Raw genomic sequence first — 14,832 nt, 5'->3', positions numbered from 1 at the left:
CGAGGGAGGAGGCAAAACAACCTTCTTTCAAATGATGAATGAATGGTTTAATCAATATTTAAGAACTAACCCTATAATGCAGCAAGTTCAAGCTCCCCTCCGCTCATTCACGGTTCAAAAATCCCACAGGTGCAGTGTTGAATCTGTCAGAAAAGGAAAAGCTCTAGTAGATAAAATTCGAAAATATGGGGCCGAAGAATTTCGAGCAGCAGTTGATGATGATTCTGAACGGGCTGAATTCTAGTTAGAAAACACTACTCGAGTTCTGGAAGAATTATCTTGTACACCAGAAGAATGTCTGAAATGTGCCGTCTCACTGCTAAAAGACACAGCTTACCATTGGTGGAATACTAAAGCTTCAGTTGTTCCGAAAGAAGAAATTACATGGGAATTCTTTCAGACCGAGTTCAGAAAAAAATATATCAGCCAGAGGTTTCTCGATCAGAAAATAAAAGAATTTCTTGAGTTGAAACAGGGTAACAGATCAGTATCTGAATATGAAAGAGAATTTGTTCGGTTGAGTAAATATGCTCAAGAATGGGTACAGTCAGAAGCTGAAATGTGCAAGCGATTCGAAGAAGGGTTAAATGAAGACATTAAACTACTAATCGAAATTCTTGAAATTAGAGAGTTTGCTACATTGGCAGAGAGAGCTTATAAAGCAGAAGAATTGAGCAAAGAAAAGAAACAGGCTGAGAGCGAAGCTCGAATTTTTAGTAAAAGACCGATGGGAAAATCCCAATTTTCTGCTTCAAAGAAATTGAAGAAGTATGAGGATCGTTCTACTTCAGCCATTGGGTATTCGGGCAGAGAGCGAGGTTCTCAACGCACTAATCCAAGACCTTCTACTCCATCAGTGACCAGTGTTGGTAGTGTTGGCACTCCTAAGCCGAGATGCCAGTACTGTAATAAAGCTCATTTTGGTGAATGTCGATTAAAGAGCGGGGCTTGTTACCGATGTGGTTCTTTTGACCATTTCCTCAGAGATTGTCCAGAAAGAGGTGAAAAAGAAGCTGAACAGATATCGAAGCCGAGTAATCCGGTTTGAGAGGTAGACCACCTCGACCATCCGGTAATGTCGTTGGTAGCCAAGAGCTACGAAGATATTGCAGGTGTCTCAAGCACGAGCACTGCTAGGACATATGCCATTCGTGCGGAGAAGATGCCTCAAAGACCGATATTATTCTTGGTATATTTTCTTTACTTGATACTGATATTACTGCATTAATTGATCCTGGTTCTACGCATTCATATATATGTGTTAAACTTGCAATTGTTAAAAATTTACCTGTTGAACCTACTGAATTTGTGTTTAAAGTCTCGAACCTCCTAGGCCAGTCTGTGCTGGTGGATAAAATTTGTAAAAATTGTCTACTGATGGTAAGAGGTTATTGTTTCCCGGCTGATTTGATGTTACTGCCATTTGATGAATTTGACGTGATATTGGGCATGGATTGGTTAACCCAGCATGATGCGGTAGTAAATTGTAGACAAAAATATATTGTGCTAAAATGTCAGAATGGTGAGTTGCTCCGGGTTAAATCTGATCAGACAGAGGGGTTATCTGATGTGATTTCAGTAATGGCAGCACAAAGGTATGTCAAAAAAAGGTATGATGCTTACTTGGCTTATGTACTCGACACCAAGGTATCTGAGTCAAAGATACAGGTAGTTCCAGTGGTATGTGAATTTTTCGATGTGTTTCCAGAGGAATTACCAGGATTGCCACCAGAAAGAGAAGTGGAATTTTCTATAGATTTGATTCCGGGAACTACTCCGATCTCCATAGCTCCATATCGTATGGCTCCTACAGAATTAAAGGAGTTAAAGACACAGTTGCAAGAACTTGTTGACAAGGGTTTTGTCCGACCGAGTCATTCACCTTGGGGTACTCCGGTTCTGTTTGTGAAAAAGAAAGATGGGTCTTTGAGATTGTGTATCGACTACTGGTAGCTTAATAAAGTAACCATAAAGAATAAAGAATAAGTACCCGTTACCCCGAATTGATGATTTATTTGATCATCTGAAAGGTGCTACTGTGTTTTTAAAGATTGATCTTCAATTGGGTTATTATCAGTTACGGGTAAAGGAGTTAGATGTGCCAAAAACAGCCTTTAGAACCAGGTACGGGCATTATGAGTTTCTAGTTATGCCGTTTGGGCTAACTAATGCACCTGCAGTATTCATGGATTTGATGAACCAGATATTCAGACCGTACTTAGATAGATTTGTAGTAGTATTCATTGATGATATTTTGGCTTATTCTCGGGATGAAGAAGAACATGCAGAACATTTGAGAACTGTGTTGCAAATTCTGCGAGAGAAGCAGTTATATGCTAAATTCAGTAAATGTGAATTTTGGCTCCGAGAAGTGGGTTTTCTAGGACATATTGTATCTGCCGAAGGCATCAGGGTAGATCCAAGTAAAATCTCAGCTATTGTCAATTGGAGTCCACCGAAGAGTGTATCTGAAGTTAGAAGTTTCTTAGGTTTAGCTGGTTATTATCGGAGATTTGTACAGGGATTCTCTATGATAGCTTCTCCAATGACTCGATTATTGCAGAAAGATGTAAAGTTCGAGTAGACTGATGAATGTCAACAAAGTTTCAACCGATTGAAAGACCTATTAACGAAAGCACCTGTATTAGTGCAGCTTGAACCGGTAAGGAATTTGTTATTTACAGTGATGCCTCATTAAATGGTTTAGGTTGTGTTTTGATGCAAGAAGGTAAAGTAATAGCCTATGCTTCAAGACAACTTAAATCACATGAAAGAAATTACCCAATACATGATCTTGAATTAGCTGCTATTGTATTTGCACTGAAGATATGGCGGCATTACTTGTACGGTGAGAAATTTCATATTTATACTGATCATAAAAGCTTGAAATATTTGATGACACAGAAAGATTTGAATTTGAGACAGCGCAGGTGGCTTGAACTGATAAAGGATTATGATTTGATTATTGATTACTATCCGGGTAAGGCTAATGTTGTAGCTGATGCTTTGAGCCAGAAATCTCTGTTTGCTTTACAAGCTATGAATACCCGGTTATCATTGGCTGATGATGGTTCAATCCTAACAGAATTAAGAGCTAAACCGACATTTTTACAGCTAATATGTGAAGCTCAGAAGAATGATGAGAAGTTACAAGTTAAACGGGCACAGTGTGAGTTAGGTAATGATTCTGAATTTCAGATTGGTTCTAATGGTTGTTTATTATTCAGAGGTAGGGTATGTGTACCTCAGAATTCAGAGCTCATACAGAAGATTCTATGCGAGGCTCACAGCAGTACTATGTCTGTACATCCGGGGAGTAATAAAATGTATAATGATCTAAAAAAGATGTACTGGTGGTCGGGAATGAAACGTGATATCTCTGAGTTTGTATCAAGGTGTTTAATATGTCAGCAAGTTAAAACTGAACATCAGGTACCTTCGGGGTTACTTCAGCCAATTACTATATTGGAATGGAAATGGGAAAGAATCACTATGGATTTTGTATCGGGGTTACCTTTGTCTCCGAGGAAAAAAGATGCTATTTGGGTGATTGTAGACCGATTGACAAAGTTAGCCCACTTTATTCCGGTACGTATGGATTATTCTTTAGATAAACTAGTGAATCGTACATATCTCGAGATTGTCGGGCTACATGGAGTGCTGTCTCCATTATATCGATAGAGATCCCGATTTACGCCTCGTTTCGGGACAAATTGCAAGAAGCCTTGGGTACTCAGTTGTATTTCAAGACGCATTTCATCCTCAGACAGATGGTCAATCTGAGCGTGTAATTCAAGTATTGAAAGATATGCTCCGATGTTGTATACTAGAGTTTGAAGGTAATTGGGAGAGGTATCTACCTTTGATTAAATTTGCTTACAATAACAGTTATCAGTCCAGTATTAAAATGGCTCCATATAAAGCTTTGTATGGTAGAAAATGTAGAACATCGTTATATTGGACAGAGCTTAGTGAAAGGAAGATACATGGGATTGATTTGATCCGGGAAACAGAAAAAAAAGTAAAAGTTATTCGAGATAGTCTAAAAGCAGCTTCCGATCGTCAAAAATCATATGCCGATCTTAAACGAAAAGAGATTGAATTTCAAGTCGGTGACAAGGTATTCCTAAAAGTGTCTCCTTGGAAGAAAGTCCTCCAATTTGGTTGAAAGGGTAAACTGAGTCCAAGATTTATCGAGCCATATGAAATCATAGATAGAATTGGACCGGTCGCTTATCGATTGGCATTATCACCGGAACTTGATAGAATCCATAATGTTTTTCATGTATCTATGTTACGACGATATCGATCAGATCCTTCACATGTTATTTCTCCGACAGAAGTGGAGATTCAACCGGATATGACTTACAGTGAAGAACCGGTCAAGATATTGGCACGAGAGACAAAAGAGCTTAGAAATAAAAAGATAAATTTGGTGAAAGTATTGCGGCAAAAGCACGAGATTGAGGAAACGACATGGGAACCAGAGGAGGCAATGAGGAAACAATACCCAAATCTCTTTACTGGTAAAATTTTCGAGGACGAAAATCCTTAAAGGGGGGAGAGTTGTAATGGCCTAAATTCAATATTATCGGAACAGTGGTTTCGTAACCACAAATCCGATTTAAAGAGAAATTTATTTCAATATTTTTTCATGAAAATTAATATGATAGGAAAATCGTATGAAAATATTGATAGAAAAATTTTACCGATTTAGTGATTAGATAGAAAAAGAAATTATTGAAGAAATTGGGTAAAAACAAGGTATCGAGACCTATATCTCGTAAAACAGAGTCAAAAATAATTTTATAAATATTTATGAAATGTTATTAATGTGGTATTAAAATTTCGTTAGGAAATTTTAATGTTTGGGTAGTCAATTAAATAAAAAGGACTAAATTGTAATAGGTGTAAAAGTTGCTAGAATTATTAAATAGCTTAAAAGTCTAATGAGAAAGGATTTAAAAGGCAATTAGACCCAAAATTTATTTGGGCTGGACGTCAAGGGTATGAAATCAGCAGAAAAATTGATAAATTAAGGGTAAAATTGGAATATTGCAAAATTAACTAAATAAAACTAGGACTAAATAGGAAATATCTAGATTTCTCTTCATTTCTCTTTAATTCCAGCAGCTAAAAACGCCATAGGAGGGTTCTATAAGCTGGTATTTCATAATTTTTGCACCAAGTGAGTTAATCCTTGCCTTTTTCTTGTAATTTTTGTGTTTCTAAGACTTTTACAACTAGGTCCTACTATTAAATTCATTAGTTTTTGATTTCATGGATGAAATTGAAAGTCACCATGGTTGAGTGCTGCAAGTTTATGATGAAATAGAATGAAATTAAAGCTTTAATTTGTTTATGAGATGATTTTATTAGGTAATTTCAATAGAAATTGTTTTTAGGACCTAATTGTGAAAATGCTTGGAATTAAAGTCTATTGCTGAAATTCTGATTCCTAAAGGTTGTAAACTAGTTTAAGGTGATATAATAAAATGTTAATTGAGAAAAATCAGCTCAATTGAGGGCTAATTGAGTAGGGACGAAATTATCATTTATTAAAAGCTTAGGGGAAAAATGGTAATAAATAGCTTGCACAAAAACAGTTTGGACAGCAGCAGTAGACTAACTTTGAAAACTCACCATAAATTGTATAAATCAAATTAGAAGATGAAAAAAATATGGCATTAAATCTTATTGAGTCTAGTTTCTCATAGAAGAAATAGTGTAAGCAATGGATTTGTAAATTTTGAGATATAATGAATTTTGTGAGACAAGGTCAGAATGAATTTGGGTTCCCTTGTTCTGACTTTGAAAAATCATAAAAAATTGAATAAAAACAATTATGGGCTTAAATTTATATTTATAGAATTTTTAATGAGTCTATTTTTAAGAGAAACAAACAAGAACATTATTTGAATTCTGTATGAAGAGATAATTAATTTTGAGTGAAGAAGGGTCAGAACTGTCGACAGCAGAATAGGGGTGACTTTAAAGAGTAAACTGTACTTATTTGATAAACCAAAAATTCTTAAAATTTTATGGTAAAAATATATATGAGTCTAGTTTCAGGGAAAATTAACAGATCTTAATTTGGAGTTCCGTAGCTCAAGTTATAAATAATTTAGTGACTATGACTCAAGTAGACAGCTTTGAATGAACTATAAATAATAGTTGAATTATAGAGAATGTTGCATATGAACATGAAATGTATTAAATTGATAATTAAATTTATTTATTTAGATCCGGAAGATTCAAATCTGAAGCTAGATTGAGGAAAGGAAAAAGTTCGGGATTAGTAGATTTTTATTGTTTACAAACAAGTATCAAGGTAAGTTCGTAACTTGAATTATATTCTTAAATGCTTGAGATTGTATGTTATTGATGTGAATATGATTTGAGTGTTCATTGTATGAAAATTAATGAAACATTGATATATTTGATAAAATGGGAAGAAATCCGGTTGAATGAAAGGAAAATTCGATGGATCTCTGAAAAGGAATTGACGGTAAAAGGATCTAGCCGGACGGGTGATCCTATCTGATATAGCCCTCCAAAGAACATGTGTAAAATGGATTTAGTCCGGACGGGTAATCCGAATTAGGTTCAATTTAGCCTGACTGGTAATTCAGATCCAAGCTCATTAGAATAATTGTCGTTGTGGATTTAGCTCGACTGGTAATCCCGCCGCAAGGTTGAGGTTCATGAGTGTGCTCTCTGAAATGGAAATGTGCACATGAATATGAATTGACGGACCGAATTGTACACTAAAAGTTTACCTCTGAAAATCCATCAAATTCGATAAATTCAACGGGATAAGTATAAAAAAATAACAAGGAAATGGAAATTATGATATTGATGAGCTCATCAATCATGGTATATATTATTGGTACATGGAAATTATTGTACTAACTTGAATGTTGAGTTTGAGCATATTAGGGTAATAATGCATTGAATGGATTTATGGATGTTTATTGTATTGTATTGAAAATATTAGGTAAGTATAATTCTTGTTACATGAGCTTACTAAGCGCGAAGTGCTTACCCCGTTTCCTTTTTCCCTGTTTTGTAGTGTTAAGAGCTCGGAGGTCGGATTTGGTTGGAGACACATCACACTGTCAACCTCAGGATTTCGGTATATAAAGAAACTTTATTTTGGAAATCAATGGCATGTATAAGCTAACAAAGTAAATGTTAACGTGAAATGAATGTAAAGTTAACCATTAGTATGGTTAACAAACCTGGTTTTAGATATGTGATGATGTTATGTAACACCCCTTACCCGTTACCGTCGCCGGAACATGATATAAGGTATTACCAGAACATAACACATACCATTAAACATAATCGAGATATAAATATGTCATCCAATTTGATAGTGCATCGTATAACATATGTCTTGAACAATATTAGCCCACTTTAATGGCTTGTACAAAGTATCCGGTCGAAATCAGTAACTAATATTTTAACCTAGACAAATATGACACGTAACAAAATAATTAAGCCTACTATACATGCCATAATTCAAAACGTTTAGTTCAAATACCCTAAAGTATGATAGTGCGGGTAGATCTTCACGATCCTTAACTCCTGAGCAAGCCGAAGAACACTATAAGACAAAAGAGAGAAACAAAGTAAGCTTATAGCTTAGTAAGTAAGTATGTAAATACTAAATAAAAAAAAATCTAACATGTTTACACAACAATTCAAGTATATCTACTTTAACTTCACTATTCATTCCACTTTGATTAAGCTGTCTCTGCTGCGTCATATTCACTAAATAAATCATAACTCGAGTTACAAAACTCGAAATTCAAATCCGTAAAATTTACCTGAATCTAGACTCATAAAGCTTTTTGCTAATTTTTTTCTATAATTTTTGGTTCAGCCGATTAGTACAGTTTATTAGTTAAAGTTTCCCCTGTTACACAGCTCAACTGATCTGACCTCTGTTCACTACGAATTGAATATCTCTCAGTACAAAATTCAAACAACCCTGATGTCTGTTTCATTTAAAACTAGTCTCAATAAGGAATTTAGGCACGTAAACTATATTTCTTAATTTGCTTTGTACAATTTTTAATGATTTTTCAAAGTTGGAACAGGGGATCACGTATTCATCCTGAGCGAGTCACATACAATTGTGAATATCTCAAAATATAGAATTCCTTTGCTTTCTCTGTTTCTTTTATATGAAAGTAGACTCATTAAACTTTAATTTCACATCTCATTCAACCTCTAATTATATTCCTCCTATTTTGGTGATTTTTCAAAATCACGTCACTGCTACCATCTAAAAACAGTTTTAATGCTAATTTCACTCTTTCACAAATTCTTTATGCTAACCTCATTTTATCTTATATTTGTATATACCACAAATCATTTTCACCACATTTCATTCACCATAAGTGTAGGTCCAAACCACAATATCACCACAAAACCATCCCGTTGAACAATTCGGATCAATCCTCGATATTTAATGGTTTCAGCACACAGCCCCACCATCATACTTCGTTTAGTTCGGCTCTCTTGTACACATGGTGAACACTTAGTACCACTCATGCGACCTAGCCGATTTGTCTCGTAGCTCTCTTGTCTACATGGTGTCCGTCACTTGGAATCACGCATGCGACCCAGCTACATTTATCTTTCACGTAGCTCTCTTGTCTACATGGTGTCCTTCACTTGGAATCACGCATGCACCTAGCTACATTTATCTTTCACGTAGCTCTCTTGTCTACATGGGATACATCTCGTATCACGATGTGACCTAGCTACTACAGGTGTCTCGTAGCTTTCTTGTACACATGATGTGCACTCAGCATCATACATGTGACCTAGCTACGCCCTCTATTTCATTCGATCTCTCAATGTTCAACCGGATCTCTCTCTATATTTATTTCCATTTTTCCAATAGTCGATTTACATTTTAACATCAGCTAGTATGTTTATATAATAGGCTGAAATATAAGAATGTACATGAAATTATTGTAATATTTACATACAAACTTACCTTGGTGCAAAATGTGGAAATTTTGCAATTTAGTCCAAAACTTTTTCCTTCCCCTGCTCGAGATCAATTCGCGTCTTTCTTGATCTATAATAACACATTTAGCTCATTTAATACTCATACTATTTATTTCAATCCAAAAATCACATTATGGAAAAATTACATTTTTCCCCTAACTTTACAAAATTACATTTTGCCCCTAGGCTCGGAATTTAATTTCAGCCCTTATTCTTATGTTTTATGATATGCTGAACATTTTCTCTTCTACAACAACATCAAATTCTCACTCTATCATATAGTTATGAACAATAGGTATTTTACCGATTATCTTGCTTTTACTCGCTTTTCACTTAAAACCGAGTAGCACAAGTTATTTAACATAATTTAAAACCTCATATTCTATCATAAAACATCAAAATACACAAATTTCACCTATGGATATTTTTCCAAATGTGAACCCTAGGTTAAATTATTACTAGCATAAGCTTAATCGAGCTTCCGGATTCCAAAACGTAAAGAACATTAAAACGGGCTTGGAATCACTTACTATGGAGCTTGAAAATTGAAGAAACCCTAGCTATGGAGAGAGGGAGAATTCGGCAGCAACTAAGGAGGATGATGATCAATTTTGTGTTATTTTTCCCATTTTATTTCATTTAATATCCAAATGACCAAAATGCCCTCCTTACTAAACTTTCAAAATTCCTTCCATGTCCTAATTTTGTCCATGAACTTAAAATTGGTCAAATTCTATTTAAGACCTCCTAATTAATATTCCAAAACAATTTCATACTAAAACTTCGGGATGCAAATTTTGCAACTTATTCGATTTAGTCCCTACTTTCAATTTAAGCACTTTAGGCATAGAATTTCATCACGAAATTTTCACACAATCATGCAATCATATCATAAACCCCAAAATAATTATAAAACAATTATTTCTATCTCGGATTTGTGGTCACGAAACCACTATTCCGATTAGGCCCTGATTCGGGTTGTCACATGTTATCTTATAAATATGCATGAATTTATCTTGAAAATATGTTGAATTGATTTGGTTGATGTGGATTGGTCTCGATTTAATATTGCAGGGAAGGTTAGATATTTATAAAGGGGCTATATTGAATATAAAAAAAAATTTAATTCGTAAACTCTGGTAATGCCTCGTACCCTATTCCAGCAATGAATACGGGTAGGGGTATTACAAGACCACCAAAATTAAATGTTAAAATTTTTCATCAAATCACTTTTAATTGGCAACATGAATATGCATATTGGTTGCCTTCCTAACATAACTACCACGTACAAAATACAACTGACCGAAATTGAATTTCTCAGCCTTTCAAACCTTGAAGCATCTAGTGCTTTGGTGAACAAGTCAGCCAATTGATTCTCTATTTTCACATATTCCAACTCCATATTTCCTTCTTCAACGAGCTTTCTGATAAAGTGGTGACGTATGTCAATATGTTTGGTCGTTGAGTGCTAAACAAGATTATTTGAAATGTTAATTGCACTCATGTTGTCAGAGAAAACAGTGGCTATAGAAGTTACCATACTATAATCTACAAGAATTTGCTTCATCTAGAGAAGCTATGCACAATAACTCATTGCTCCTAGCTACTATATACTCTACCTCAATTGTGGAGAATAAGAATGATTTTTGCTTTTTTCTATACCAAGAAAAAAAGTTTGAACCAATATAGAAGGAACTACCAGATGTACTCTTTCGATCATCCACATTTCCTACCCAATCAGCAACACTGTAGCCTACCAAGGACATAGCACTACTTTAAATAACCATATGCCATAGTCTAGAGTGCCACTAACATTCTTGATTACCCTCTTAACAGTTTTGACATGGGATACCTTTGGATTGGATTGGAACCAAGCACACACATTCACAGCAAAGCTAATGTCAAGCCTGCTTGCTATAAAATACAATAAGCTTCCAATCATACTTTGAAATGTGCTTACTTCTATGGGCAATCCTTCAACATCTAAACTTAATTTTACACTAGTTTGCATAGGTTTTCTGGCAGCCTTTGCAGAATCTAAATCAAAACTTTTGACAAGGTTTTTTGCATACTTTTCTTGGAATAGAAACATACCATCATCGAGTTGTTTAATCTGGAAACCAATAAAATATGTCAGTTCCTGAACAAGGCTCATCTCGAACTCACTCTTCATCATCTTCACAAATTCATCATTTACATTGACAATATGGCTTTGATATTTCTTGATAAACAAGGTTTTATTCACCAAATCCCCTTTGATAACCTTGTCCTAGAAGAAACTGTGTTAACCTCTTATACTAGGGCTTAGGTGTCTATTTTTGGCCGTAGCGCCTTCCTCAACCTATAGACATAATCTGGATGCGCTAAGTCTTCAAATCCCTTTGGTTGAGCCACATGAACTTCTTCCTTTAGGGAGTCAATCAAAAAGTCACTATGCATGTCCATTTGATACAATCTAATGTTCAAATATGTGACCAAAGCTAGAAGTAACCTTATAGCCTCCAATCTAGCAACAGGGGCCAAGGTCTCATCAAAATCTATAACTTCAACCTGTGTGCCCTTGAGCTACCAGCCTTGCTTTATTCCTTATGATACAACCATTCTCATCCATTTTGTACTGATCATATCACTATAGACTGGCTAAGGAACCAACTCTTAGACTTGGTTTCTCTCGAATTATTGAAGCTTTTCTTGCATTGTATGGATCCAATCAACATCTTTTATGGCTTCTTTAACCTTCTTAGGCTCAATATGAGAAGCATAGTAAGTCAATTTGATCATATCTCTGTAGTTAGACCTTGATTTCCCTCTAGTTCAAACACCAGTTTGCAGATGTCTTATAACACCATCCATAGAATGATTCTTTCAAAATCTTGCTAAAGGTTAAAAAAATTCATTGGCATCAATAGAATCACTAATATCATCAACATCTATGATTTTATGGATTTTTGGATCAGGTTTTTCGATCACCTTTTTCGTGCTAGAAACAGTGAGCACAGTTTTAAACATTGTTTGTGTCACACATTCCTCTTTACCATCAACAACCTTTTAAGTTGTTTCATATTGTACCACAATATTAATTGAGTCTATGAGCTTCTTGAGATGCTTATTGTAAGCTTCGCTTCTATTTGAGTACCCAAGGAAGACCCCTTCATCACTTTCATTGGTATTCTATGTCTTTGAGAATATAACACACACTACCAAATATATGGAAATATTTAACATTAGGTTTCTTACCACACTATAATCCGTATGGAATTGAGCGGGTCTTTGGGCTTAAGTGGACTCTATTGATGACATAAGCAGCAATATAAATTGCTTTGGCCCAAAACCTATAAGCTATTATCTTGTTGTTCAACATTACTTAGCCATATTCTGAATGGTTCTATTTTTCCTTTCCACTACTCCATTCTACTAAGATGTCTAGGAAGTAGAAAATTCATGGGAAATGTTTTCCACATCAAAAAACTCAACAAACTCTTGGTTTTCAAACTCATTGCCTTGATCACTACTAATCCTAGCAATGGCTCTAATGGTCTTCTCTTTCTTAATCATAAAACTTTTGTATAGTTTCCTGAATTCACTGAAGGTGTTTGCCTTTTTTTTTTCAAAATCCTTGCCATGATCACTTCTAATCTCTAGATCAAACATTTTCCTTGTTGCATATGAAAAAATAACTTTATAGCAGTTGTTAAAATTTATGACACTTTGCTATGACTCTCTTTGCCACAAATCATTTCCTTTTTCCTGTTGCTAAAAGTAACATTACCCTCATAGATTTCAAAAAAAAAAAATTACTTAAGCATGAGAGGTTATTAGTCATATAGCATGAACAACCACTGCAAAGTATCATACATCATTGATTGAAACTTTAAGTGAATGGTGCGCAACAAACAAACATTGCTAATATTTTCTTCTCCATACAAGTTTTTCTTTCTTTGGAACAATGCTAGAAGTAGTGGGCACAATTTGTGGTACTGTTTTATTCCAATAAAAATCTTTGAGCATATTGAAGCAATTGGCTTAATATGGCCTGGAGCATCACAATAGTGACAAATGATCTTTCTTCTGGTAGATAGAGCTGATTGCTTTTGGAGTCTAGGCTTCTCTTAAACTTTTACTTGTTTAGAGCATTCTCTAGGATAGTGGTTACTCCCTACTTTGACAAACACTCTAAGACTTTCTACAATAACTTGCCCTTTATCTATAAAGCCTAGGCCTCCTCTCTTTTGATTTTTTTTCCAACTTTATCTTTACATTCAATTTGTCAGTGCTACAATTGCACTATTCAAGAGTTTCTTTTGCATCTTTAAGTTTTTTTTTCAAGCTTTTCAACCCTTTTTGATTGCTTATCAAGCTTTATTAACTTTGCAGCTACATGTCCTTCAAGCATGGAGACTTTTTTCTTCAAAAAATCATTCTCAGTTGAAAGCTTTTCATTAAAAAGATTTCATTTTTCTAACATGAGATTGTAAGCTTTCAACAATTCATCATATGCTTCTTCTTCATTGCACTCTAGTGATTCATAATCAGAAACATCTTATTCACCTACCTTTATAATTAAATAAAAAAATTACTCACCTGTTCATCATTAAACTTTGATTTTGAGTTAGTTTCCTTATCACTCCAAGTTACATATAAAGACTTTTCCTTCTCTTTCAGGTTTGTTACAACCTGTTATGATTCCAGAGTGGAAATAGTAATGAGTTACAACAGATTTCATATCGGGTTTGCCTCTGACACCAAGAAAGAAAGATTTGATTTAGGTAATTGTTGACAGATTGATGAAATTAATACATTTTATTCCCATCAAAATCGACTACCCACTCGAGATATTAACTAAGTTGTACATCTCCGATATTGTTAGACTGCATGGTGTGCCACTGACCATTATCACTAATCAAGATCTAAGATTTACCTCCAGGTTTTAAGGTAAATTACACGAGGCCGTGAATACTAAACTTAATTTCAATACTGTTTTTCAACCATAGACAGACGGACAGTCGAAACGAGTGATTCAGATTTTAGAAAACATGTTATGATGCTGTGTTATCGAGTTTTAAGGCAACTGGAAAAAATTTCTACCTTTGGCTGAATTTGCTTATAATAACAGCTACCGGTCCAGTATTAAAATGGTATACGTACGTAAGTGTAGAACTCTGAGTGAAAGAAAAGACATTGTAGCAAATTTAGAATTGAGCGAAAGAAAGCTGGTCGAGACAAACTTGATTAGAGAAACAAAAGGCAAAGTCTGTATTATCCAAATTTGTCTAAAAGTAGCTTCAGATCGTCAGAAATCGTATGTTGATTTGAAAAGAAAAGACATCGAGTTTCAAATGGGTGATAGAGTGTTTTTAAAAGTCTCCCCATGGAAGAAAGTACTATGGTTCAGCAAAAAAAGGAAGCTTAGTCCAAGGTCATATGAAATTATCGAGAGAATTGGTCTTGTGGCTTACAGACTGGCATTACCTCCGAAACTCGAAAAGACCTATAATGTTTTCCACAATTCAATGCTACGACGATATAGATTAGACTATTCTCATGTGATTACTTCCGGTAAGATTCAATTACAGCTCAATTTATCGTATACAGAAGAGCTGGTAAATATTTTAGCTCGAGAAGTAAAAGAAGTCCGTAACAAACAAGTACTGTTAGTGAAAGTTCTATGGCATTGTCACAATATTGAAGAAGCTACGTGGAAATGAAAGATTCAATGAAATTTCAATACCCGAACCTATTTTCAAGTAATAAATTTTGAGTATAATAACATATTTTTCAGTGGTACCGAAAATGACGATTTTAGAA

This window comes from Gossypium arboreum, chromosome 6 (genome assembly GCF_025698485.1).
Source record: "Gossypium arboreum isolate Shixiya-1 chromosome 6, ASM2569848v2, whole genome shotgun sequence".
NCBI classification, from domain to species: Eukaryota; Viridiplantae; Streptophyta; class Magnoliopsida; order Malvales; family Malvaceae; genus Gossypium; species Gossypium arboreum.
The sequence above is the reverse complement of the archived record's forward strand: the minus strand, read 5'-3'. Positions refer to the sequence as shown.